The sequence below is a fragment of the Dipodomys merriami genome, unplaced genomic scaffold (assembly GCF_024711535.1).
Source record: "Dipodomys merriami isolate MVZ:Mamm:240054 unplaced genomic scaffold, mDipMer1.0.p SCAF_19, whole genome shotgun sequence".
Lineage (NCBI taxonomy): Eukaryota > Metazoa > Chordata > Mammalia > Rodentia > Heteromyidae > Dipodomys > Dipodomys merriami.
In genome coordinates, this window is record NW_027203270.1 from 16506528 (window position 1) to 16531992 (window position 25465).

Below are 25465 nucleotides of genomic sequence, written 5' to 3' on the forward strand. Positions count from 1 at the left end.
CTCAAGGGGATATATCATAGAAGTAAAATGAATGAAAACAATTCATAGAATAAGTCACATGAAAATGTTCTACATTAAGAACAAAGCCCAAGAAGTGGAAACAAAAGAAAGAAAAAGCACAAAGCAAAACGAACAACTTATTATCTGGGAATGACATCTAAAAGAGATTGTAAAGCAAATTCAGAATAGTAGTGGAAAAATAGTAGGCAAAAAACCATGCTTGGGGCTGGGAATGTGGCTTAGTGGTAGAGTGCTGTCCTAGCATGCATGAAGCCCTGGATTCCATTCCTCAGTATACATGAACAGAAAAAGCTGGAAGTGATGCTGTGTTTCAAGCGGTAGAGTGGTAGCCTTGAACAAAAGCAGCGCAGGGACAGTGCCCAGGTCCTGAGTTCAAGCCACAGAACTGGCAAAAAAAATGTTTATTTATACCAAATATTCAATATAAAATTAAAAATATTCAAAAGTATTCAAAATCTAAAGAAATAAAAGGAGAAGACAAAAATCTCCTAGCCATTAAGGCAGTCTCAGGGGTGCTGATCTCCCCTCTAAGGGCACTAGGATCCAGGAAGTAAGAGGTTGAGCCTAAGAGGCCTGTGGAGGCTTAAAAACCCGTCTTCACCTCCATCTTCTGGAGACTGAAGTGTCCTCTTCTACCTCTTGCTAGTTTATTGTCACTAAGTCATGGCCTGATTTCCTAGCCAAGTTAATGCTTTCTCTAAAGACAACAAACCTATACTTGGGACTTTTTTTTTTTTTTGAGATACTGGAATTTTTATTTTGTTTTGTTCATTTACTTATTATTTTTCTGCTGGCACTGGACTTGACCTCAGGGCCTGGCACTGTCCCAGTAGCTTTTTCACTCAAGACTGGCACTTTACTACTTGAGCCACAACTCTACTTCTGGCTTTTTAGTAGTTAATTGGAGATAAAAGTCTCACGGACTTCACTGCCTGGACTAGCTTTGAACTCTGACCCTCAGCTCTCAGTCTCCTAAGTAGCTAGAATTACAGCACAATCCATTGGTGTCTGACTCAATGTGTGTGTGTGTGTGTGTGTGTGTGTGTGTGTGTGTGTGTGTGTGCACGTGCATGCGAACTTTGGGCTTGATCTCAGGGCATGGGCACTATCTCCGAGCTTTTTGGATCGAGGCTGGAGTTCTACCACTCAAGCTACAGTTCCACTTCTGGCTTTTGGATGGTTAACTGGAGATAAGAGTCTTATGACTTGCCCTGGTTGCCCTGGGCTGCTTTGAACCACAATCCTCAGATCTCAGCCTTTTGACTATCTAGGATTATAAGAATTAACCATGGTGCTAATTTTTTTTTTTTTTTGGTTGGTCGTAGGGTTTGAACGCTGAGTCTGGGTGCTGTCCCTGAGCTCTTCAGCTCAAGGTGAGCGCTCTACACTTGAGCCACAGTACCACTTCCAGCTTTTTCTGTGTATATGGTACTGAAGAATTGAACAGGGCTTCATGCATGCTAGGCAAGTACTCTACCACTAGGCCACATTCCCATCCCTGACTAATTATTTTTTAAGTTATAGTATACAAAGTACTAGGCTTATCCCTCCCCCTCTCTGTTTCCTGCTAGTACTGAGGCTTAAATTCGGGGCCTCTCTCACTAAGCTTTACTCCATCCCCTAGGGCTTCAGTTTTGGATTTTTGATGGTTAATTGGAGATAAGAGTCTGGTGAATTTGTCTACCTCAGCTGGGTTTGAACTTCCATCTTCAGATCTCAGCCTGCTAATGCACTAGGTTTTATCTAGGCATGCACTTTTTATTGTCTGTCATGGGGCTTGAACTTGGGGCCTGAACTCAGGGTCTGGACACTATTCTGCAGCTCTTTTTGCTCAAGACGAGCACTCTAGCACTTGGAGCCATAGCGCCACTTCCAGTTTTCTGGTGGTTAATTGGAGATAAGAATCTCATAGACTTTCCTTCCTGGGATGGCTTTGAACCATGATCTTCAGATTTCAGCCTCCTAAGGATTATAGGCATGAGCCACCAGCACCCCAGGCATGCACTTCTAATAAGCCATTTCTAACAAATGTACCCTAGCGTGCACTTTTTAAAATTTTTTTGTTGGTCGTGGGGCTCGAACTCTGGGTTTGGACGCTGTCCCTGCTCTATTCAGTTCAAGGCTAGCGCTCTACCGCTTGAGCCACAGCATCACTTCCAGTTTTCTAGTGGTTTATTGGAGATAAATTGGATTGGATTTTCCTGCCAGGGCTGCCTTTGAACCATGATCCTCAGATCTTAGCCTCCTTAGTAGCTAGGATTACAGGCATGAGCCACCAGCACCTGGCTCCTAGTGTGCACTTTTTTTTTGGGGGGGGGGGAGGTCCGGTCATGAGGCCTGAACTCTGGGCCTGGGCGCTGTCCCTCAGCTCTTCAACTCAAGGCTAGAGCTATACCACTTGAACCACTTCTGGCTTTTTTTTCTTTTTGCTTATGTGGTGCTGAGGAATCAAACCCAGGGCCTCATGCATGCAAGACAAGTGCTCTACCACTGAGCCACCTTCCCAGCCCTACTGTGCACTTCTTAACAAGCCATGCTGAGACAATGATCCCCAGAACACACTTCGAGAATTGATGACTTCAAATTCACACTACAAGGGTTTCCTCTTTTTCCATTGAACAAAGATTCCTATTTATGAGTCCATCATTTCTTGGCTCATTTTGTCCATGATCTCATCTACCATTTACCTGCCAGGCAAGAATGAGATAATTGATGACTAACTTAAACTCGCCCAGGAGGACAGAATTAAGCAGGGCCTGGAAAAAAAATCCCTCGTCTTTTCTTCTTCCTTTTCTCTAGCCTCTGCAAAGCTTCAGGCCAGAGATCAAATCACACACACACATCCCTATTTGAATATGGACAAATAAAATATAACATACATATGTAGAATATATACATAAATAGTTTGTAAAGAAATGTCTGTTTTTAAGCCAGGTTCTGGTCACTCATGTCTGTAATACTAGCGACTCAGGGGGCTGAAATCTGAGGATCACAATTCAAAGCCAGCTCAGGCAGACAAAGCTTTGAAGCTCTTCAATAAACCAGCAAAAGCTGGGTGTAGAGGTGTGACTCAAGTGGTAGAACATCAGCTTTGAACATAGAAGTCAAGTAAAAGTGTGAGCCCTAGTACTGGCACACATGAACACACACACAATGAAGAAAAAAGAATTAAGTTTTAGAGAAAAATTAGAAAAGTATATGTAAAAAAGAGAAGAAAAAATTTACCTACAGCCTCTCAAAGACAGCCATTTAAAATTTTGGACAACTTACTTCCCAGTTACATCAAGGATTGCTTATGTTTTGAGGTTTTTCTTTCAAATGTTGCAGTTTGAAAAATGTTGCAGTTTGGGGGGGGGGTCCAGTTGTGGGGCCTGAACTCTGGGCCTGAGTGCTGTACCTCAGCTCTTCAGCTCAAGGCTAGCGCTCTACCACTTGAGCCACAGCGCTACTTCCAGATTTTTTCTTATGTGGTGCTGAGGAATCGAACCCAGGGCCTCAGGCATGGAAGGCAAGCGCTCTACCACTGAGCCAACTTCCCAGCCCCCCAAAAGATACATTTTATATAGTTTCAGATTCTACTTTTCACTTAATATTTTATCATAAACGTGTTCTGTGGTATTCATCAAGGCTGAACATCTGTTTAATATTGCAACAGGTCCCAGTTTTCCCAAATTCACCAAAGGAGATTGAGATTTCACAGTTGTATGAAGTCAGGATTGAGAAAATATGTCTGTCCTTCCTTCCTTCCTTCCTTCCTTCCTTCCTTCCATTTTTGTTGGTTATGGGTCTTGAACTCTGGGCCTGGGTACTAGCCCTGAGCTCTTTAGTTCAAGGCAAGTGCTCTACCACTTGAGCCACAGCGCCACTTTCCGTTTTCTGGTGGTTTATTGGAGGTAAGAGTTTCACAGCCTTATTCTGCCCAGGCTGGCTTGGAACCATGATCCTCAGATTTCAGCCTCCTGAGTAGCTAGGATTATAGGTGTGAGCCACCAGCGCCAGGCTTTCCTTTCCTTTCTTTTCCTTCCTTCCTTCCTTCCTTCCTTCCTTCCTTCCTTCCTTCTTCCTTCCTTCCTTCCTTCCTTCCTTCCTTCCTTCCTTCCCTCTTCCTTCCTTCCTTCCTTCCTTCTTCCTTCCTTCCTTCCTTCCTTCCTTCTTCCTTCCTTCCTTCCTTCCTTCCTTCCTTCCTTCCTTCCTTGCTTTCTTCCTTCCTTGCTTCCTTCCTCAGATCTCATCCTCCTCAGTAGCTAGGATTAAAGGCATGAGCCAACGGTGCCTGGCTTTCCTTTCTTTTGTCTTTGCCAGTACTAGGGTTTGAACTCAGGGCCTCTCACTTGCCTGGCTGATGCTCTACCATTTGGGCCACATCTCCAGCTCTGCTTTTTTGCTAGTTATTTTGGAAATGGAGTGTTGAGGACTTTTCTGCCCAAGCTGGCTTTACATTGAGATTCTCCATATCTCAGCCTTCTGAATAGTTAGGGTAATAAGCTTTGGGGTACCAGTGCTTAACTGTTTATCTGTAGCAGAATTAAATTTCTTTCTTTAGTCCTGGTTTTAAAAATGTCACTTCCTGATAAACTTAGACTTGAGCTTTCAGTTCTTGACTTTTCTGTCACTGAGGGAGTTAAGCAAATGTCACCAAGCAGTAAGTGGGGTGAGGAGAGTCTTTGCTTATTTTTGTGTGTTGTTCATCATGGTGACCTCCTGCTCCAGGTGGAACAGATGGGCATTTTGCTTAGTCAGTCTGGGGTAGAAGGGAGCAGAAATGTGGCAATGGGAGCTGGGAAGGGACTCACCACAAGAACAGCCTGCTGTGTGGTCACACCCCTACCTGTTCCTGAAACATCTTCCTAGCTAAGCAGAACATGAGATCTTTCCCCTTGTGCAGGCAGAGAGTTTCTGATTTCTGGCTTACTCACTCAATGCTTCCATTTCTGTTCTGTAGTAACTGTAGCATTTCAGTAGCATTTTTGTAGTATTCTGTAGTATTTCTCTACAGCCTTGGTTGTCTGCCTAGCCCTTGTCTAGAAATCAAAGTCTTTCCAAACTCTAACTAAAGGGGGTTTGTTGAACTTCAGCCAGGGCCAAGTGTACAGTTCCTGCTCTTTTACTTCCTCTTGAAACTCTCTACTGTCTCCCTTCCCTCTCTAATGAGGTAGGTCTCTCTCAGTTCATTTTGTGCTGCTATAACAGAATCTCTGAGTTGGGGTAATTATAAAGAATATAGATTAATTTCTTACAGTTTTTTCCCCCCAGTCATGGGTCTTGATCTAAGGGCCTGGGCACTGTCCCTGAGCTTTTTGGTTCAAGGCTAAGGTTCTACCACTTCAAACTTCAACTCCACTTCTGGTTTTCTGGTCATTAAATGGAGAGAATAGTTTCATGGACTTTCCTGCCTGGCTTTCTTTGAACTGTGATCCTCAGATCTTAGCCTCTTGAGTAACTAGTATTATAGACATGAGACACCAAACCTAGCTTTTCTTATAGCTCTTGAGTCCAAGATATCTAAGACCAAGAGGCTGCATCTGGTGAGGACTTTCTTTCTGTGTCATTTCATGGTAGAAGTCAGAAAGACAAAAGAGATGATAGATCCATGGATCTCGATCCATGGATCGATAGATAGATAATTTGATGGATAGAGGGTCATACTCTTTATTCTCAAGGGAACCCAACCCTTGTGATAACAAACTCACTTCCATAATAGCAGCAATAATCCATTCATGAGGTAGAGCCTCATGGTCTAACCATGGCTTAGGGATCTAATTTGCCAACACTGCCCCACTGGGGACCAAGTTTTTAATACATGAACTTTGGCAGGGGAGGGGGCATATGGAAAGGTCTTATTTGAAGTGGAGGTAGAGAAAAATTGTTTTTGGTTATGTCTTTTCCTGAATCTTTTGGTCTTACAAATATATAGTTTGTGAGTTTAAAATCTTAAGATGCTTCCACTTTGACTCACTAGGTGGGCCAAAGGCCCTCAACCAGAAAGAATCACTAGGCATGGTAGTGTTCACCTGTAATTCCAGCATCCAGGAGGTAAAAGCAAGAGGATATAAAATTTAAAGCCAATGTAGACTACGTTGTAAGACCCTGTTTCAAAAGAAAAAGAAACTAAAAACAAAAAAATTGGGCATTCATGGCTCATGCCTATAATCCTAGCTTACTGAGGAGGCTGAGATCTGAGGAGGAGGTGATGTGAGGATTTGAAGCCTGACTCTAAATAGGGCTGTGAAGGTGACTCAGTGGAAGAGTGCTTGCCTTGCAAGCATGGGGCCCTGGGTTCACTTCCTCAGCACCATATAAGCAGAAAAACTGGAAGTGGCACTGTGGCTCAAATGGTAGAGAGCTAACCTTGAGCAGAAGAGCTGAGGGACAGCACCCAGGCCCAGAGTTCAGGCCCACAACCGACTAAAAAAAAAGAGTCTAACTAATCCAAAAAATCAGTCAAATGCCACAAGTGGAGGTATGGTTCAAGTGGCAAAATGCTAGCCTTGAGCAAAAATGCTAAAGGAGAAGCTGAGGCCCTAAGTTCAAGCCCCAGGTCTGTCTCTATCTGTCTCTTACACACACACACACATACACACACACACACACACACACACACACACACACACACACACACGTGAGAAATTTTAAGGGAAAGAATATACCATTGTTGTACCAAATTATGGTCTTGTTTCATAAATAATGCTTGTTTCATAAATGATGGGCATATATCACTGGTGACCTTTGACATACAGAGCGGGAAGATAGCTATGTCCGAGCGAAGACCTCATGTCATTGAGGAAGATGAGGTGAGGTTCTGAAGCTGAGGGTAGAGAGAAAGCTGGAAGGATGCTTTCAAAAAGAGAAATCTCCCAAGTGACGGTGTCTGAACAATGGTGGCACTGTGAACAGGCTGGAAGTAATCTCCTACCCCTCCCCCTTCAGTGGGCAAAGACTGGGAGTTGCTCTGGCACAAGAAATGGTGTTCTTCCGGAGACAGACAAATGATTGCTCTCAGCAATTGGCTGGCACAATAAAGCCTATTATCTATCAGTCTACCAGCAGAAATACTGTATGTATACATGATTTAGATGCTTTCTTTAAATTTTTCTCATAGTTGGAATTTCTGAGTCAATCACACTTATACAATTTGGATGTTAAAAAGATAGGAAATGGAAAAATATCTTTTAAAAAAAAAAAGAGAGAAGCACAGAACAAAATGTAATACAAAGTTATTCCCAAACTGATAACTCAGACTTGGCCTATGAGGAATAAAATAATATAATCTTCTGGCTCAGAAAGGTATCAATGTGTATAGAAAATCTTTAACCACGCCAGGCACCAGTGGCTCACGCCTGTAATCCTAGCTACTCAGGAGGCTGAGATGTAAGGATCGCGGTTCAAAGTCAGCCCAGGCAAGAAAGACCATAAGACTTCTATCTCCAATAAACCACTAGAAAACCGGAGGTGGCGCTGTAGCTCAAGTAGTAGAGCACTCGCCTTGGGCTGAAGAGCTGAGGGATCAGCGCCCAGGCCCAGATTCAAGCCCCACGACCAACCAAAAAAAATTTTTTTTGACCAATTATCTCCACTTTGGGGAATTTATCTGAGGGAAATAAGAAAATAATTTGGTAAGGCAGGTACCAGTAGCTCATGTCTGTAATCCTAGCTACTCAGGAGGCTGAGATCTGAGGATCACAGTTCAAAGCCATCCCAGACAGAAAAGTCCCCATGATATTCTTATCTCCAATTAAATATTAAAAAACCAGAAGTCGGGCTGGGAAGGTGGCTCAGTGGTAGAGCACTTGCCTTGCATGCATGAGGCCCTGGGTTTGATTCCTCAGCACCACGTAAGCAAAAAGAAAAAAGGCTGGGAAGGTGGCTCAGTGGTAGAGTGCTTGCCTTGTATGCATGAGGCCCTGGGTTCGATTCCTCAGCACCACATAAGCAGAAAAAGCAGGAAGTGGTACTGTGGCTCCAAGTGGTAGAGTGCTAGCCTTGAGCTGAAGAGCTGAGGGACAGCACCCAGGCCCAGAGTTCAGACCCCACGACTGGACCCCCCCCCCAAAAAAAAAGCACTAGTCTTGAGCACAAAGCAGCTCAGGGACAGTGCCCAGGCTCTGAGTTCAAGCCCCACAACCAACACACACACACACACACACACACACACACACACACACACACAATTTGGTAGATATGTGTGGATGTATATGCCAAAAGATGAAAAGAAGTATGTTTGTAATAGATATAAGCTTGCTGCTAGAGGCTAATACCTGTAGTCCAACTACTAAGAGGTTAAGAACTGATGATTGAGGTGCAAAGCCAGCTCAGGCAAGAAAGCTTGTGAAACTCTTACCTCCAGTTAACCAGCAAAAAATCTGGAACTGGAAGTATAAGTCAAATGGTACAGTACCAGCCTAGATTGAAAAAGCCAAGGGGGCCAGGTACCGGTGGCTCACACTTGTAATCCTAGCTACTTAGAAATTGAGATCTGAGGATCACGGTTCAAAGTCTGGGTAGGAAAGTCTGTGAAACTCATCTCCAATTAACCACCAGAAAACTGGAAGTGGAGCTGTGGCTGAAGTGGTAGAGCGCTAGCCTTGAGCTGAATAGCTGAGCAACAGTGCCCAGGCCCAAAGTTCAAGCTTCACAGCTGACAAAAAAGAAGAGAGAGAGAGAGAAAGAGAGAGAGAGAGGAAGAGGAAGGCAGACAAAGAAAAAGAAAAAAAGAAAGAAAAAGAAAGGAAGGAAGGAAGGAAGGAAGGAAGGAAGGAAGGAAGGAAGGAAGGAAGAAAGAAAGGAAGGGAGAAAGAAAGGAAGAAAGAAAGATCGAGATGGGCTGGGAAGTTGGCTCAGTGGTAGAGTGCTTGCCTTGCATACATGAGGCCCTGGGTTTGATTCCTCAGCATGACATAAGCAGATTAAAAAAAAAAAAGAAGAAGCCAGAAGTGGTGCTGTGGCTCAAGTGGTAGAGTGCTAGCCTTGAGCTGAAGAGCTAAGGGACAGCGCCCAGGCCCAGAGTTCAGGCCCCATGACCAGACCGCCCCCCCCCAAAAAAAAAGATCGAGCTAACGCCCCCCCCCCAAAAAAAAAAAAGATCGAGCTAAGGGGACAGGTGCCAGTATCTCATACCTGTAATGACAATAGTAGTTTGAAGGCAGGAAAGTTCATGAACCTCTTATCTCTTATCTGGAAGGAAGGAAGGAAGGAAGGGAGGCAGGGAAGACAATACTCAAACTGAGATTTTTTTTTTTTTTTTTTTTTTTGTCGGTTGTGGGGCCTGAACTCTGGGCCTAGGTGCTGTCCCTCAGCTCTTCAGCTATAGACCAGTGCTCTACCACTTGAGCCTCAGCCCCACTTTTGCCTTTTTTTCCTGCTTATGTGGTGCTGAGGAATCGAACCGAGGGCCTCATGCATGCAAGGCAAGCACTCTACCACTGAGCCACCTTCCCAGCTCCTCAAATGGAGATCCTGCAGATCTCTACTTAATGAATAGTTGGAATTACAAGCACGAACTATGTTTTGTGGCCCACTAGTCTCTTTCTTATCCCAAATTATTTCCAATCAGACAAAATTAAGAAACCACAATAATGCCATAGCACATTATTTTGATATTTTATGCTTTTAATTTGTTATTCACATCAAGATCTATGAGCAAGAAAATAGGATTTTTGAACTCCATGGTTCTTTTCACTCCACTCAGCTCCAGGCTATCTTTTCTCTGTGGGTAGCTCCAGCACTCAATGCTCTCCTTTTCCTTCCCCTCAAGGTTTCTTTTCTTTTTCTTTTTTTTGCTGGTTGTGGGGCCTGAACTCTGGGCCTGGGCACTGTCCCTCAGCTCTTCAGCTCAAGGCTAGTGCTCTACCACTTGAGCCACAGCACCACTTCCGGCTTTTTCTGCGTATGTGGTGCTGAGGAATTGAACCCAGGGCCTCATGCATGCAAGGCAAGCACTCTACCACTGAGCCACTTTCCCAGCCCTCTTTTTTTTTCTTTTGGTTGGTCGTGGGGCTTGAACTCTGGGCCTGGGTGCTATCCCTCAGCCCTTCAGCTCAAGGCTTGTGCTCTACCACTTGAGCCACAGTGCCACTTCCAGTTTTCTGTTGGTTTATTGGCGATAAGAGTCTCACAGGTGTTCCTGCCCAGGCTGACTTTGAACCGTGATTCTCAGATCTCAGTTTCCTGAATAGCTAGGATTACAGGCATGAGCCACTGGCGCCCAGCTGGAAATTTTCTTATGAGACCCTGTACTGACTTTCACTCTAGCTAGACTTGAAGACAGTTCTCCTAGGGCACAAGGTCCTCTGTCCCACAAAAGCCAAAGTGGCACTTGTGGGACATTTAACAAAGTCCACTGCCAAGTAGTCACCTGGGCTGGGCCAGTCATGGGCTCTGATAAACTGCTGGGAAAGTCTGGTCTTCAACCCTTTGGCCTCCAGCCATGGAGGACTCAGCAGAGCTCAGGGTCCAGCTCCCAAGCTGGCTGCAAACCTTAGGTATATCAAGTCCTGGCCTGCAATCCCAACTTGAGAGTTTGGGGACAGATGGGAGCAAATGGCAGGAAAGAAGCCCCTGGATTCAGGAGGCGTGGCATGTCCACATGCAGCCTTTGATCCACAGAGAGCCTCTCCTTTCCTTTCCAATTTCCTTTCCCAGCAAAAATATTAGGACTGATACTTTGCTGCTTGCTTCAGAGCTGGAAAGCCACTAAAGATCATTTGTTCCAACCCCATGCTTTGTGGCCCAGAGAGGCCAAGCAACTTGTCCACTGATAATTTAGGACTCAAAGTGTCAGAGCCTGTTTCCTGATATCTACCTCAGAGCTCTTACTTTAACACTATTTTTTCTTATTCATTTATAGGCTTTTTCTTTTTAGAATTCTTTTTCTCTCTCTCCCTTCCTTCCTTTGTTTCTGCCATAGTATCTTCCTTCCTTCCTTCCTTCCTTCCTTCTTTCCTTCCTTCCTTCCTTCCTTCCTTCCTTCCTTCCTCCCTCCCTCCCTCCCTTCCTTCCTTCCTTCCTTCCTTCCTTCCTTCCTTCCTTCCTTCCTTCCTTCCTTCCTTCCTTCTTTTCTTCCTTTTTCTTTCTTTCTCTTTCTTGTACCAGTACTGGGTGTTGTTTCTTAGCTTTTTCACTTAAGGCTGATACTCTACCATTGGAGCTACAACTCTGATTTTTGCTGGTTAATTGGAGATAACTGTCTCACAGACTTTCCTGTCCCTTCTGGCTTCAAAGTGTGATCCTCAGATTTCAGCCTCCTGAGTAGCTGGGATAACAGGCATAAGCCCTTGGTACCTGGCTACTTTCTTTATTAGCAAACACTAGGGGGGTTTCATTTAATGTTTCCACCTGTGTATACAATGTATCTGGATCAACCACAACCTCTCATTCCCCTCATTACAAGCTATTTCTAAAATAAACTGTCTTATGGTTTGGATGATCTTACCCTCAAATAAACAAGGACTTCTGATATAGGACATCAAAACCAGGAAATAAGAGGATCCAGAGAGCTTCCCCAGGGGCACTTGGCTGTTCAGGGTCAGTGCCAGAAAGTGTCTCATTCACAGCTGTTTCCATTATTGCCTGCCCAGGCTCTTGTCTGCTCTGGGGACTCCAAGGGAAGCAGTTACCAGGAACTTCATACGCAGATGGCCATCTATACCCTGCTTCTCTTTCCTGGTTTTGTATGTATGTATGTATGAATGTATGTATTTATTATTTATGTATGTATTCTTTTGTTGGTCGTAGGGCTTGAACTCTGGGCTTGGGCGCTGTCCCTCAGTTCTTCAGCTCAAGGAGAGCACTCTACCACTTGAGCCACAGTGCTACTTGCAGTTTTCTGATGGTTTATTGGAGATAAGAGTCTCACGGGGGCTGGGAAGGTGGCTCAGTGGTAGAGCGCTTGCCTTGCATGCATGAGGTTCGATTCCCCAGCACCACATAAGCAAAAAGGAAAAAAGCCAGAAGTGGTGCTGTGGCTCAAGTGGTAGAGTGCTAGCCTTGAGCTGAAGAGAGCTGAGGGACAGCGCCCAGGCCCAGAGTTCAGGCCCACAACTGAACCCCCCCCCCAAAAAAAAGAGTCTCACAGACTTTCCTGCCCCGCCTGTTTTCGAACCATGATCCTCAGATCTCAACCTCCTGAGTAGCTAGGATTACAGGCATGAGCCACTAGTGCCTGGCTTTGTTTTTATTTTTGTGGTACTGGGTTTTGAACTGAGGGTCTCATGCTTCCTAGACAGGCATTCTGCCAGTTGGACTATACTCTTCCCCCATCTCCCTGGCCCTTTCATGCTTTGTATTTCAGGTAGCATCTCTCTTTTTTTTGGGGGGGGGGTGTCTAGTCGTGGGGCCTGAACTCTGGGCCTGGGCACTATCCCTCAGCTCTTCAGCTCAAGGCTAGCGCTCTACCACTTGAACCACAGCACCACTTCCGGCTTTTTTTCTTTTTGCTTATGTGGTGCTGGGGAATTGAACCCAGGGCCTCACGCATGCAAGGCAAGTGCTCTACCACTGAGGTACCTTCCCAGCCCATATCTATTTTTTTTTGGTCTGGGCTGACCTAGATGATTATTCTACTTGAAAGCTTTCTGAGTATCTGGGATGATTGGTATATGTCACCATGCCCAGCCTTTTCATAGACATGAGTCTTAATAACCCTTTTTCCTAGGCTAGTCTCATAGCACTGAAATCCATCTTCTCAGTAGCTGGGAAATATAAGCATGGGCGGCTATACCCAGCCATTCTTTCCTCTTTCTTTTAGTTCAGTGTTCATGTGATTTTTTTTTTTTTTTGGGTCGGTCCTGGGGCTTGAACTCTGGGCCTGGGCACTGTCCTTGCACTCTTCAGCTCAAGGCGAGTGCTCTACCGCTTGAGCCACAGTGCCACTTCTAGTGGTTTATTGGAGATAAGAGTCTCACAGACTTTCCTGCCTGGGCTGGCTTTGAACCGCAATCCTCAGATCTCAGCCTCCTGAGTAGCTAGGATTACAGGCGTGAGCCACTGGCGCCAGGCTCCATGTTAAGTTTTGTGGGTATACATCCAGAGATGAGATTGCTGTTTCCATGGCAAGTCTATGTTTTTTGTTTTGTTTTGTTTTTTCTTTTTGTCAGTCGTGGGGCTTGAACTCTGGGCCTGGGCGCTGTCACTCAGCTTTTCAGCTCAAAGCAAGCACTCTACCACTTGAGCCACAATGCCACTGCCAGTTTTCTGTTGGTTTATTGGCAATAAGAGTCTCATAGACTTTCCTGCCTGGACTGGCTTTGAACCACAATCCTCAGATCTCAGCTTCCTGAGTAGCTAGGATTACAGATGTGAGCCACCGGCGCCTGGCACAACTCATTTATTTTGAGGATTTTTCCATCCTGTTCTCCATAGCAATGGTACCATTTCCCAAGTCCCTCAGCAATTCTGGAGGCCTCTGGTTCCTCCACCCCCTCCACCACCCTTATTGAGTTAGTTTTGTATTAGCCATCTTGCGAGATGAGACCACTGCTGATTTCTTGTGTCTTCTCAGCATGGCACTCCCTCCCTTAACAGGCAGATTCTGAGAGTCAGCCCCAGGCACTAAGGCTGCTGTGGTAGAAGCTGAGCTGGGCAGGAAGAGTAGTGGAATTTGCCATTTTACAACCTAGGACTCAAACAGACATGAATGATGGATAATGGCATAGCCCTCAGAGCCAGAGCTTTGGGCAAGGCATTAGCTCAAGTTCTTCATCTGAACTTCATCCTCTGACATCAGTGGTATAATACTGAAATTGCTAAGGCTGGCTTGCAGGTCAGGAGTCCAGCATTTGGTAGACACTTAATACAGGCTAGCTATTCTGATTAATCCTTGCCAGAATGAGCAGGCAAATCAAAGCAAGACTACCTTCTTACATTTGACCCATTAATCTTTCAGGATGTACCAAGCATTGCTCTAAGTACAGGGGACACAATGATAAAGAAAAGCAGACAAGCCAGGTGCTGGTAGCTTAAACCGGTAATCCTAGCTACTCAGGAGGCTGAGATCTGAGGCAGGCAGTTTGGCACCAGCTTCAGCAGAAAAGTCTGCAAGACTCCATTCCAAAAATGACCAGCAAAAAGTAGGGCTAGAAGTGTGAATCAAGGGGCTGGGAAGGTGGGTCAGTGGTAGAGTGCTTGCCTTGCATGCCTCAGGCCCTGGGTTCGATTCCTCAGCACCACATAAGCAAAAAGAAAAAAGCCAGAAGTGGCGCTGTGGCTCAAGTGGTAGAGCGCTAGCCTTGAGCTGAAGAGCTGAGGGACAGCGCCCAGGCCCAGAGTTCAGGCCCCACGACTGGACCAAAAAAAAAAAAAAAAAAAAAAAAAGTGTGAATCAAATGGCAGAGCATCAGCCCAAGTCAAGAAAGAAAATTGAGCAAGAGTGAGCACAAGTTCTAACCCTAGTACTGGCAAAAAGAGAGAGAGAGAGAGAGAGAGAGAGAGAGAGAGAGAGAGAGAGAAAAGGAAGGAAGGAAGAGAGAGAAAGAAAGGAGGGAAGGAAGGAAGGAAGGACAAAAGAAAGGAATGAGAAAAAGGGAAAGGAAAAAAAGAAAAAGGAAAGCAGGCAACGCTTAGCTAGCTTATGATTACAAAATAAGACAAGTATGTCTAGGACAGACTCTGGTCATTCCTCAGTGTCAGCCTTCCTTCCTTGTGAGTAACAGAACCTTGGATTTCCAGATGGACATGTAGTTGCCTAGATTAAGACTACATTTACCAGCCTCCTTACAACAAGATAGTCAGGCCAAGCCAGGCACTAGTGTCTCACCTCTGTAATTCTAGCTACTTAGGAGGCTGAGATCTGAGGATCACAGTAAAGAGAAAGACAGAGAAAGAGAGAGAGAGAGGAAAGAAAGAAGGAAAAAGAGAAGAAAAAGTCTGTCAAAGAGATGAATGGAGAAGTATGTTCATCTTCTAGGAATGTCTGTAAAATGAGGACTTCTTCCCCTGAATTTTGGGAACATAGAAGCAATACCTGGAGCTCCAGTTGCCCTACTGGACTTGAGAATGAAAGCCACATTGGATCAACAAGATGGAAAGAAGTCTAAGTCTCAGATACCAGGACATCAAGAAAAAGAAATAAGCTTTTTTTTTTTTTTTTTCAATGCCAGTCCTAGGGCTTGAACTTAGGGCCTAGGCATTGTCACTGAACCTTTTTCCTTAAGGTAAGTGCTCTACCTCTTGAACCACAGCTCCACTTCTGGCAGTTAAATGGAGCTAAGAGTCTCACTGACTTTCCTGCTCAAGCTAGCTTTGAACCTCAGATCTGAGATCTTCAGATCTCAATCTCCTGAGTAGCTAGGATTAAAAGTATGAGCCACCAGTGCCCAACTATAAGTTTTGATTTTGTGTAATTCCTGTTATTTTCAGGTTTTCTGATTTGCAGGTATAATAGGAAGATAAGTGGTTCTACCTGTATATATGACAGGCAGCTTTACTCAGACTGGGATTTCTCTGAGCAAGTGACACTTGGGTTGAATTAGTCAGCAATAAAGTGGAAGACATTTTTAAGGAAAAGGGAAAATCCTGTGCAAAGTCTCTGAAGGTGCAAAAGAGCTTGGAACACCCTAAGGAGAAACAAGGACAGAGAGAGAAATAGAAAAATGAGTTTGGGCAGATGAGCACACGAAGCTTCACAAGCCAGTCAAAGCTGCTGGTCTTTCTCCCAACAGTAATTAGATAGCATTGAAGAGGTTTCTGCAAAGGAGTTTCTGGATTAAATCTGGATTAAATACTTGGCTAGATGCTCTAGCCTCCTAGATATACTTGCCATTCCCAGTCCCAGAATATCTTCAAAGCTGGTACTGAATATTGTGTGTCTGCTGATAAACTTTTTTTTGTTGTTGTTTTTTGATTTGTGTGCAGTGCCTGTGTTCTCGCTTAGGTTTTGTGTGTGTATATGTGTGTGTGTGCCAGTCCTGAGGCTTGAACTCAAGGCTTGGATACTGTCCCCGAGCTTCTTTTGCTCAAGGTTAGAGCTATACCTCTTGAGTAACAGTGTCACTTCCAGCTTTTTCTGTGATAAACTGGAGATAAAAGTCTCAGAAATTTTTCTGCCCAGTCTGGCTTCCAACACCAGTCCTCAGGTCATAGCCTCTTGAGTAGCTAAGCTTAAGGCACGAGCCACCAGCACCTGGCTTCTTGCTTAGTTTTTATGTTCAAGACAAGTGCTGTACCACTTAAACCATACCTCAACTTCTGACCTTCTGCTGGTTAATTGGAGATATGAGTCTCATGGGCTTTCCTTCTCTGGGCTGGGTTTGAATTGTGATCCACACTTCTCAGCTTTGTTTATAGGAGTAAGCCACCAATGCCCTGGCTGATGAATTCTTTTCTCTTTTTTTTGGGGGGGGGGTTCGGTTGTGGGGCCTGAACTCTGGGCCTGAGCGCTGTCCCTCAGCTCTTCAGCTCAAGGCTAGTGCTCTACCACTTGAGCCACAGTGCCACTTCTGGCTTTTTTCTTTTTCTTTTTTTTGGGGGGAGGGGTGTCCAGTCATGGGGCCTGAACTCTGGGCCTGGGTGCTGTCCCTCAGCTCTTCAGGCCAAGGCTAGCGCTCTACCACTTGAGCCACATCACCACTTCCGGCTTTTGTCTTTTTGCTCATGTGGTGCTGAGGAATCGAACCCAGGGCCTCAGGCATGCAAGGCAAGTGCTCTACCACTGAGCCACCTTCCCAGCACTGGCTTTTTTCTTTTTTGCTTATGTGGTGTTGAGGAATCGAACCCAGGGCCTCAGGCATGCAAGGCAAGCGCTCTACCACTGAGCCACCTTCCCAGCCCCCTGATTAATTCTTTACTTTGTAAAACTTTAAGGTTGCTAGGGCTTGAATCTAGGACCTTGAATAGCCTAAGCATGTACTCTGAGCTACTTTCAGTTCCAAACTATTTTACTATGGTAAGATATATAATTTTTGCCATTATAACATTTAAAAAAATCTGTCCTGGAGCTTGAACTAAAGGCTAGTGCTCTACCACTTAGAGCGATAGCTTCATTTCCAGTTTGGGGGTGGTTAATTGGGAATAAAAGTCTCAAGGACTTTTCTGGCTTCAAACCCTGATCCTTAGGTCTCAGTCTCCTGAGCAGCCAGGATTACAGGTGTGAGTCACCATGGTCTGGCTTGTTTTAATCCTTTTTTTTTTTTTTTTTTTGGTAGTGGGTCTTGGACTTGGCCTGGGTGCTGTCCCTCTGTTCTCTAGCTCAAGGCCAGCGCCCAACTACTTGAGCCACAGAGCCACTTCTGGTTTTCTGGTGGTTAATTGGAGATAAGAGTCTCACGGGAGGGGGGGACCAAGATGGCGACGGGGCAGTAGGGAAACGCCACAGCTCTCTCCAACCAAAAAGAGAGTTCGAGCTCCAACGCTTAATCTCCCCAAGAGACCGACAACAACAAAAAGACGAACACTCAGAGAAAAACCAGAGGCGGAGAATAACAAAAAAGAAACAGAGGAAAAGAAGAATTTCAGAAGAAAAGCGAAGACCCCTCCCCCAACCTTTACTGGCCGCGCGGCAGTGCGCCAAGCCGCCGGCCAGCCGGCCCGGCGGAGGCTGCGGGAGCCCCAAGAGACACAGCAGAGACACAGGGGGCCGCTTTCAGATCACCAGGTACTGGTTTACAGAATAGCGGATCGCCAGGAACAGAGAAGCCTACCAGCCGGGAGTCTCCACGAGGATCCCACCCCCACCCCTCACTCTCCACCTGAGCAGAGAGGCTCCATCCCGCCAAAGCCGCTCGGCACCAGCAGCGCGCCCGCCCGATCGCGATCACAACGACCTGGCACTCTCCACCCGAGCAGAGAGGTTCCATCCCGCCAAAACCGCCAGCAGCGCGCAAAGGGAACTGTCTGCAGACCACCCACCCGCCCGCCCGATCACGATCGCAACGACCCGGCGGGGCCACTCGGGCCCCAGAGGTACCGCGAAAAAGCTGTCTGAGCGAGGACACTCTTGACCCGACAGCTTCGACAGAGGCAGAGACAGAAAAGAATCACACAGAGCCACCACCGCCCAACCCAGCCCGGATTGCAACAACAACTGACGACCTACACCACACAGAAACAACCAGCTCCAGGGTGAGTACCCCACAGGGGAAGTGTATCCCTCAAGGGAGACCAGAGCTGGAGGGAATCCCCAGACCCTGACCTAGACTCCCTACCCCAACACCCGGACCACAGGACCCACTAAAACTGGGAACTGTTTGAGAGCTCCACCAGCCCGTGGAGCACACTCAGCTGGCCAGGCTAGAGCAAGAGCACCCCTGGAAGGGAGCTTAAATGCCCAAGCCAGGAACAGCGCCCCTGGGTCAAGACTACCAACAGTAGAAGAAATTTGAACTGTGTCCCCCAGGCTGTATAACCTAGGTGGTATACACATCAGCACAGGCCTAACGAGTGCACTCCAGGCTGCATAACCTAGGTGGTATACACATCAGCACAGGCCTAACAAGCGCGCTCCAGGCTGGGGCCGGTACCAGGCCCGGGGATCCGGCGCCTGAACAACACAACCAACTCCTCCCAATTGAAGTAAAAAGCTGAGCATACGCCTCAACAGAGGGGAGAAAGCCAGGAAACAACACTCCCCGGGGAAGCACGCCTGTGACAACAAAAGACCTGGAGGCCCAGGACAAGAGAAGCCCAAACCCCACCAAAACTCCACCCATATACCCTAGACTGGGAATTGGGCAACACAGGCTGCCAGCACCTGATAGTAAGCAGGAGCTCAGACTGTTAAGGCGGCTCAGCAATAGAGTGATAGTCTTGGATGTATGAGGCCCTGGATCTGATTCCTCAGCATCACAAAAGCAAAAAGGGTCAGAAGTGGTGCTGTGGCTCAAACGGTAGGGTGCCAGCCTTGAGCTGAAAAGCTGAGGGACAGCACCCAAACCTAGAGTTCAAGCCCACAACCAGCCCAAAACAAACAAACAAAAACACACCAGGAGCCCATAGCAGACTCCAGCATTTGGGAGAGTGCATCCAGTGCATCTGTTCTTCACAAGAGCACCCGTAGGAGCAAACACAAGCAGTCTAGGCTGCTCAACCCTTCCAAAGGCGGGAACTGCCAGCAATCTACAGCAGAGAGCTGAGAATCCTAAGTAAGTCAGAATAGCAGCTGGAAATAGGCTCCCAACAGAACCCAGATCAGGCACAGACTCTCTCTACCAATACAGAATCAGCAACCAAGCAAAGACAGACACACCAAAACAAAATTGAAGAGCAGTCTCCTGAACCTCCATGCGAAAATCACAGAGAAAAATCACAAGGTTTACTACCACCCAGGACAGCAAGCTCACCTCAAAAGCCAGCAGCCACACAGGGGAGAGCCCCAGTGGGAGCAAAGCAGGAATGGAAGACAAAGGCTACTTCCAAGGGTTGCTGGAGGCAATGACTCAAGAAATAAAGCGAGAAATTGATCAGAAATTGAAAGAGCACAAGGATGAACTATCCAAAGAGATACAGGGTATCAAACAAGAGATGCATGCAAAAATAGAAGCTGCACAAACCTCAGTAAGAAGTGAGATAAATGCCAAATTAGAGGTAATGCATACCTCATTGAGAGGTGAGATCAGTACTCTGAGAACCAACATTGAATCCATAAAGGGATCCATTTCCTCCATGCAAACCACAATAGAAGCCACTGTCAACAGAGTGAATGAAATGGAAGGTCGAGTGTCAGATACAGAAGACAGAATACACCAACTGGACCAAAAAGTGACAGATATGGAAAAATTACTCAAATTAAACCAAAGGGATATTCAAGAGCAAGCAGATAATGCTAAAAAATTTAACCTTCGCATAATTGGAGTGGACGAAGGTGAGGAATTCCAGAGCAAGGGAATGCAACACCTATTTAACAAGATAATCAATGAAAATTTTCCCCACCTCAAAAACGACCATCTTAACTACATCACAAAAGCTTATCGAACACCCAACAAGCAAGACCCCAGGAGAAACACTTCTAGACACATTATAGTAAAAATGATAGATCTGAATAATAAGGAAACAATCCTGCATGCAGCAAAAATGAAGAAGGAGCTATACTACAATGGGAAAAAAATAAGAATTACTGCAGATCTCTCCACACAAACAATGAATGCAAGAAAAGCCTGGGAAAGCACCATACGAGCCCTGAGAGCCAATAACTGCCAACCCAGACTGATCTACCCGGCAAAGCTAGCATTCACATTTGATGGAGAACTGAAAACTTTTAATAGCAAAGAAAAACTAAATGAATACATAAACATTAAGCCAGCATTACAAAGAATTCTAAGAGGGGGGACACAACCTGAAGAAAGCAGCCAGGAACTGGGGCCTGCCCCAAACAGGCGTTACTCAAAGTCTAACTGAGCAAGCACAGGAGGAAAGGAAAAAAGAAAAACTTAGGAAAACGGAATGGCAGGGACAACAATGCATCTCTCTATACTTTCTCTTAATATAAATGGGCTGAATTCGCCAATTAAAAGAAAACGAACTGAGGACTGGATAAGAAAACAAGACCCATCCATCTGTTGCCTTCAGGAGACCCACCTCTCAGCCAAACATACAAACAAACTCAGAGTGAAGGGGTGGAAAAGGATCTACCAATCAAACGCCCCCAGTAAGAAAGCAGGTGTAGCTATCCTGATATCTGACAAAATAAACTTTTCATTAAAATCAGTACAGAAAGACAAGGACGGACACTACATATTAATAAAGGGAACAATCCAAGAGGAGGATATAACCATCATCAACTTATATGCCCCAAATATTGGTGCACCCAGATATGTCAAACAAATGCTCTCAAACTTACAGAATAAAATAGATCCCAATACGATAATACTAGGAGACTTTAACACACCACTCTCACCAAAGGACAGGTCTACCAACCAGAGGATTGGCAAAGAAGCTACCGAATTAAGAGAGGCCATACTGCAAGCGGAATTAACTGACATCTACCGAGTATTTCACCCTAAAACAACACAGTACACATTCTTCTCAGCAGCTCACGGAACTTTCTCCAAAATAGACCATATCATAGTTCATGCAAGGAACTTAAGCAAATACAAAGGGATCGACATAATCCCCTGTATCCTATCTGACCACAGTGGAATCAAGCTAGCTCTCAATAACAAAGCATACCGCAGAAATTTCTCCAATACATGGAAATTGAACAGCACACTCCTTAACAATGCCTGGATAACAGAAGAGATCAGAGAAGAAATAAAGCATTTCCTACAACTCAATGAAAATGAAAACACCTCACAAAGAAACTTGTGGGACACAGCAAAAGCAGTCCTGAGGGGCAAATTTATTGCCCTCAGTGCCCACATCAAGAGAATGGAGACAGACCAAGTAAATAATCTCATGTTGCAATTAAAACAGCTAGAAAAACAGGAAAAAATGGGACCTAAAGCTACTAGAAGAAGCCAGATAACCAAATTAAAAGCAGAGATTAACCAATTAGAAAATCAGAAAACCATAACCAAAATAAACCAAACAAAAAGCTGGTTCTTTGAAAAAATAAACAAAATTGATGGCCCATTGGCTAGATTAATTAAAAAAAGAAGAGAGGAAACCCATATTAATAGGATTAGGGATGCCACGGGAAACATCACCACACGTACCCAAGATATCCAAACAATTCTAACAGACTACTTTCAAAAGCTATACTCTCTAAAGGAAGAAAATCGGGCAGAAATGGATGCATTTTTAGAGAAATACAAGTTGCCCAAACTGAGCAAAGAAGAAGTTAACCAATTAAATAAGCCAATATCCTATAATGAGATACAGGAAGCTATCAAAAGTCTTCCAACAAAAAAAAGCCCAGGACCAGATGGATTCACAGCAGAATTCTATAAGACCTTCAAACAAGAACTAATACCCATACTCCTCAAGCTCTTCAGAGAAACAGAGAAGGAAGGAGCTATCCCAAACTCATTCTACGAAGCCAATATCACACTCATCCCCAAACCAGGCAAAGACCCAACCAAAAAGGAGAATTACAGGCCAATCTCCTTGATGAACACAGATGCAAAGATCCTTAACAAGATTCTAGCTAACAGAATCCAGAAACACATAAAAAAAATAATTCACTATGACCAGGTAGGCTTCATCCCAGAGACACAGGGATGGTTTAACATACGTAAGTCAATAAATGTAATCCAACATATCAACAGAGCCAAGGTCAAGAATCACATGATTATCGCTACAGATGCAGAAAAGGCCTTTGACAAAATTCAACATTCATTCATGCTAAAAGCTCTGGAGAAAATAGGAATAGAAGGAACATTTCTAAAAACAATAAAAGCCATTTATGACAGACCAATAGCCAATATTATACTTAATGGGGAAAAGCTACAACCAATTCTCCTAAAATCAGGAACAAGGCAAGGATGCCCACTGTCTCCACTCCTCTTCAATATAGTCCTAGAACCCTTAGCCAGGGCAATAAGGCAAGAAAAAGACATTAAAGGGATCCGCATAGGAAAAGAAGAAGTTAAACTATCCCTTTTTGCAGACGACATGATACTATACCTCCACGATCCCAAAAACTCCATCCCCAAACTCTTAGAAATCATAAATCACTTTGGCAAAATAGCAGGATACAAAATAAACCCACAAAAATCAGTTGCCTTCCTATACACTGATAATGTACAGGAAGAGAGGGAAATAAAGGGAGCAACCCCATTCACAATAACCTCCCGAAAAATAAAATATTTAGGAATTAACCTAACCAAAGATGTAAAAGAACTATTTAATGAGAACTATAAAAAGTTAAAGAAAGAAATTGCAGAAGACACTAGGAAATGGAAAGACCTCCCATGCTCCTGGATAGGCCGACTTAATATAGTAAAGATGGTAATACTTCCAAAACTAATATACAAATTCAACGCAATTCCTATTAAAATCCCAATGACGTACATCTCTGAAATACAGAAAACAGTCCAAAAATTCATATGGAACAACAAAAGACCTAGAATAGCCAAAACAATTCTAGGGGATAAAGACAATATGGGAGGGCTATCCATGCCGAACTTCAAACTCTACTACAGAGCTATAATAACAAAGACAGCATGGTACTGGCACAAAAACAGACCCGAAGACCAATGGAACAGAATAGAAGATCCAGAAATAAATCCACAGGCCTACAGCCAGCTGATATTCGACAAAGGAGCCAAAGACATACAATGGAAGAAACACAGCCTCTTCAACCGCTGGTGCTGGGAAAACTGGGCAGCCACATGCAGAAAACTAAAAGTGGACCCCAGCCTATCACCATGCACCAACATCAACTCAAAATGGATTAAAGACCTTAACATTAAACCTGAATCTCTGAAACTACTGCAGGACAGAGTAGGAGAGACACTTGAACTAATAGGCACAGGAAGGAACTTCCTGAACAGAGTCCCAGGGTCACAACAAATTGGAGAGAGACTCGACAAATGGGACTACCTTAAAATAAAAAGCTTCTGCACAGATAAAGCTATCGCAACCAAGCTAGAAAGACAACCAACTAATTGGGAAAAAATATTTACCAGCAATATATCAGACAAGGGGTTAACATCCTGTATATACAGGGAACTCAAGAAACTAATCCCTCCCAAACCTAACAAACCAATTACTAAATGGGCAAGGGAACTAAAGAGGGACTTCTCAAATGAAGAAATAAAAATGGCAAAGAAACACATGAGGAAATGTTCATCATCCCTGGTGGTGAAGGAAATGCAAATAAAGACAACCCTGAGATACCACCTTACCCCAGTCAGAATGTCCCACATCCACAAATCAGCCAACGACAAATGCTGGAGGGGATGTGGAGAACGAGGAACGCTATTACACTGCTGGTGGGAATGTACACTCATACAACCACTTTGGAAAGCAGTCTGGAGGGTCCTTAGAAAGCTAAAGATTGACCTCCCTTACGACCCAGTCATACCACTTCTAGGCATCTACCCTGAACAACAGGAACCAATATACAAGGACACGTGCACCTCCATGTTTATTGCAGCACTGTTCACAATAGCTAGGATATGGAAACAACCTAGATGCCCCACCACAGATGAATGGATCCAAAAATTGTGGTATCTATACACAATGGAATATTATGCAGCCATTAGAAATGACAAAATAATGGCATTTGCAGGGAAATGGATGGAGCTAGAAGGAATCATGTTGAGCGAGGTAAGCCAAGAACGAAGAGACAAACAGTACATGGTCTCCCTGATAAGTGGATGATAAATCCAAAATGTTAGGTGATATGACAAAACTAACAGGACTTAAGAAACAAAGAACTCCCACTCATCTGGTTGAACCACTACTAAATATCCCCATGCTGCTGATCACGTGTATGGTATATAACATATGAACACCGTTATATATTACAGACTGTGATAGACAATTTGCTCCAGGAAAGTTAGAATGAACGTGTGACTTTAAATGAGCATCATTATTCCACAATACTGTGAATTTCCGGAAATTAAGTAATCACTTAATCACAATCAAAAAAAAAAAAAAAAAAAAAGAACCTTGGGGAAGGGAGGGAGGGAGGGGATGGTAGGGAGAAAACAATGGAGGGGTAACAATGTTCAAGAGGAAGTGTACTCATTACCCCACTCATGTAACTGTAACCCTCTGTATAGAATCTTTACAATAAAAAAATTAAAAAAAAAAAAAAAAAAGAGTCTCACGGGCTGTGCACCTGTGGCTCATGCCTGTAATCCTATCTACTTAAGACACTGAGATCTGAGGATTGTGTTTCAAAGCCAGCCAGGGCAGGAAAGTCCATGAGACTCATCTCCAATAAACCACCAGAAAACTGGAAGTGGCGCTGTGGCTCAAGTGGTAGAGCACTAGCCTTGAGCTGAAGAACTGAGGGACAGGGCCCAGCCCCAGAGTCAAGCCCCACAACTGACAAAAAAAAAAAAAAAAAAAAAAGTATCACAGATGTTCCTGCCTGGGCTGGCTTTGAACCGTGATTCTCAGATCTCAGCCTACTAAGTGGGTAGGATTACAGGCATGAGCCACCAGCGCTCAGCTTTGTTTTAATTCTTAATTATACAACACAGTGACTCTCATTTATACTCACAACATTGTTCAAGCAGCATCATGGCTTGCAAAATGTTTTTGTGGCCAGATTTTAGCACTTATCAATCACTTACCCCTGAACATTAGTCTGAACGCATCATCGTAGCAGTTACCATGTGTGATTTCCTAGAAAGTGGGCTGTGGGCTATGAGGAGGTGACCTAGTCAGAGACAGCTGGGTCAGCCTAAGGAATGTCACACCCCAGCCAGCAGGTCTGGGGATTTGTCAGCTGTCACTAGACAGAACATTTGCTGAGCTTACTTAAGGGAAGAAATATCCCCTGAATTGGATCCAGGGTACAAACTAAAGTTAACTGATCTCTGATTGCTCCCACAATCTTAGGAAAACATTCTGACTTCATTGTCTAGCAGGGAATGGCAAAGATGTGGAACTAGTTTGCCTGTGT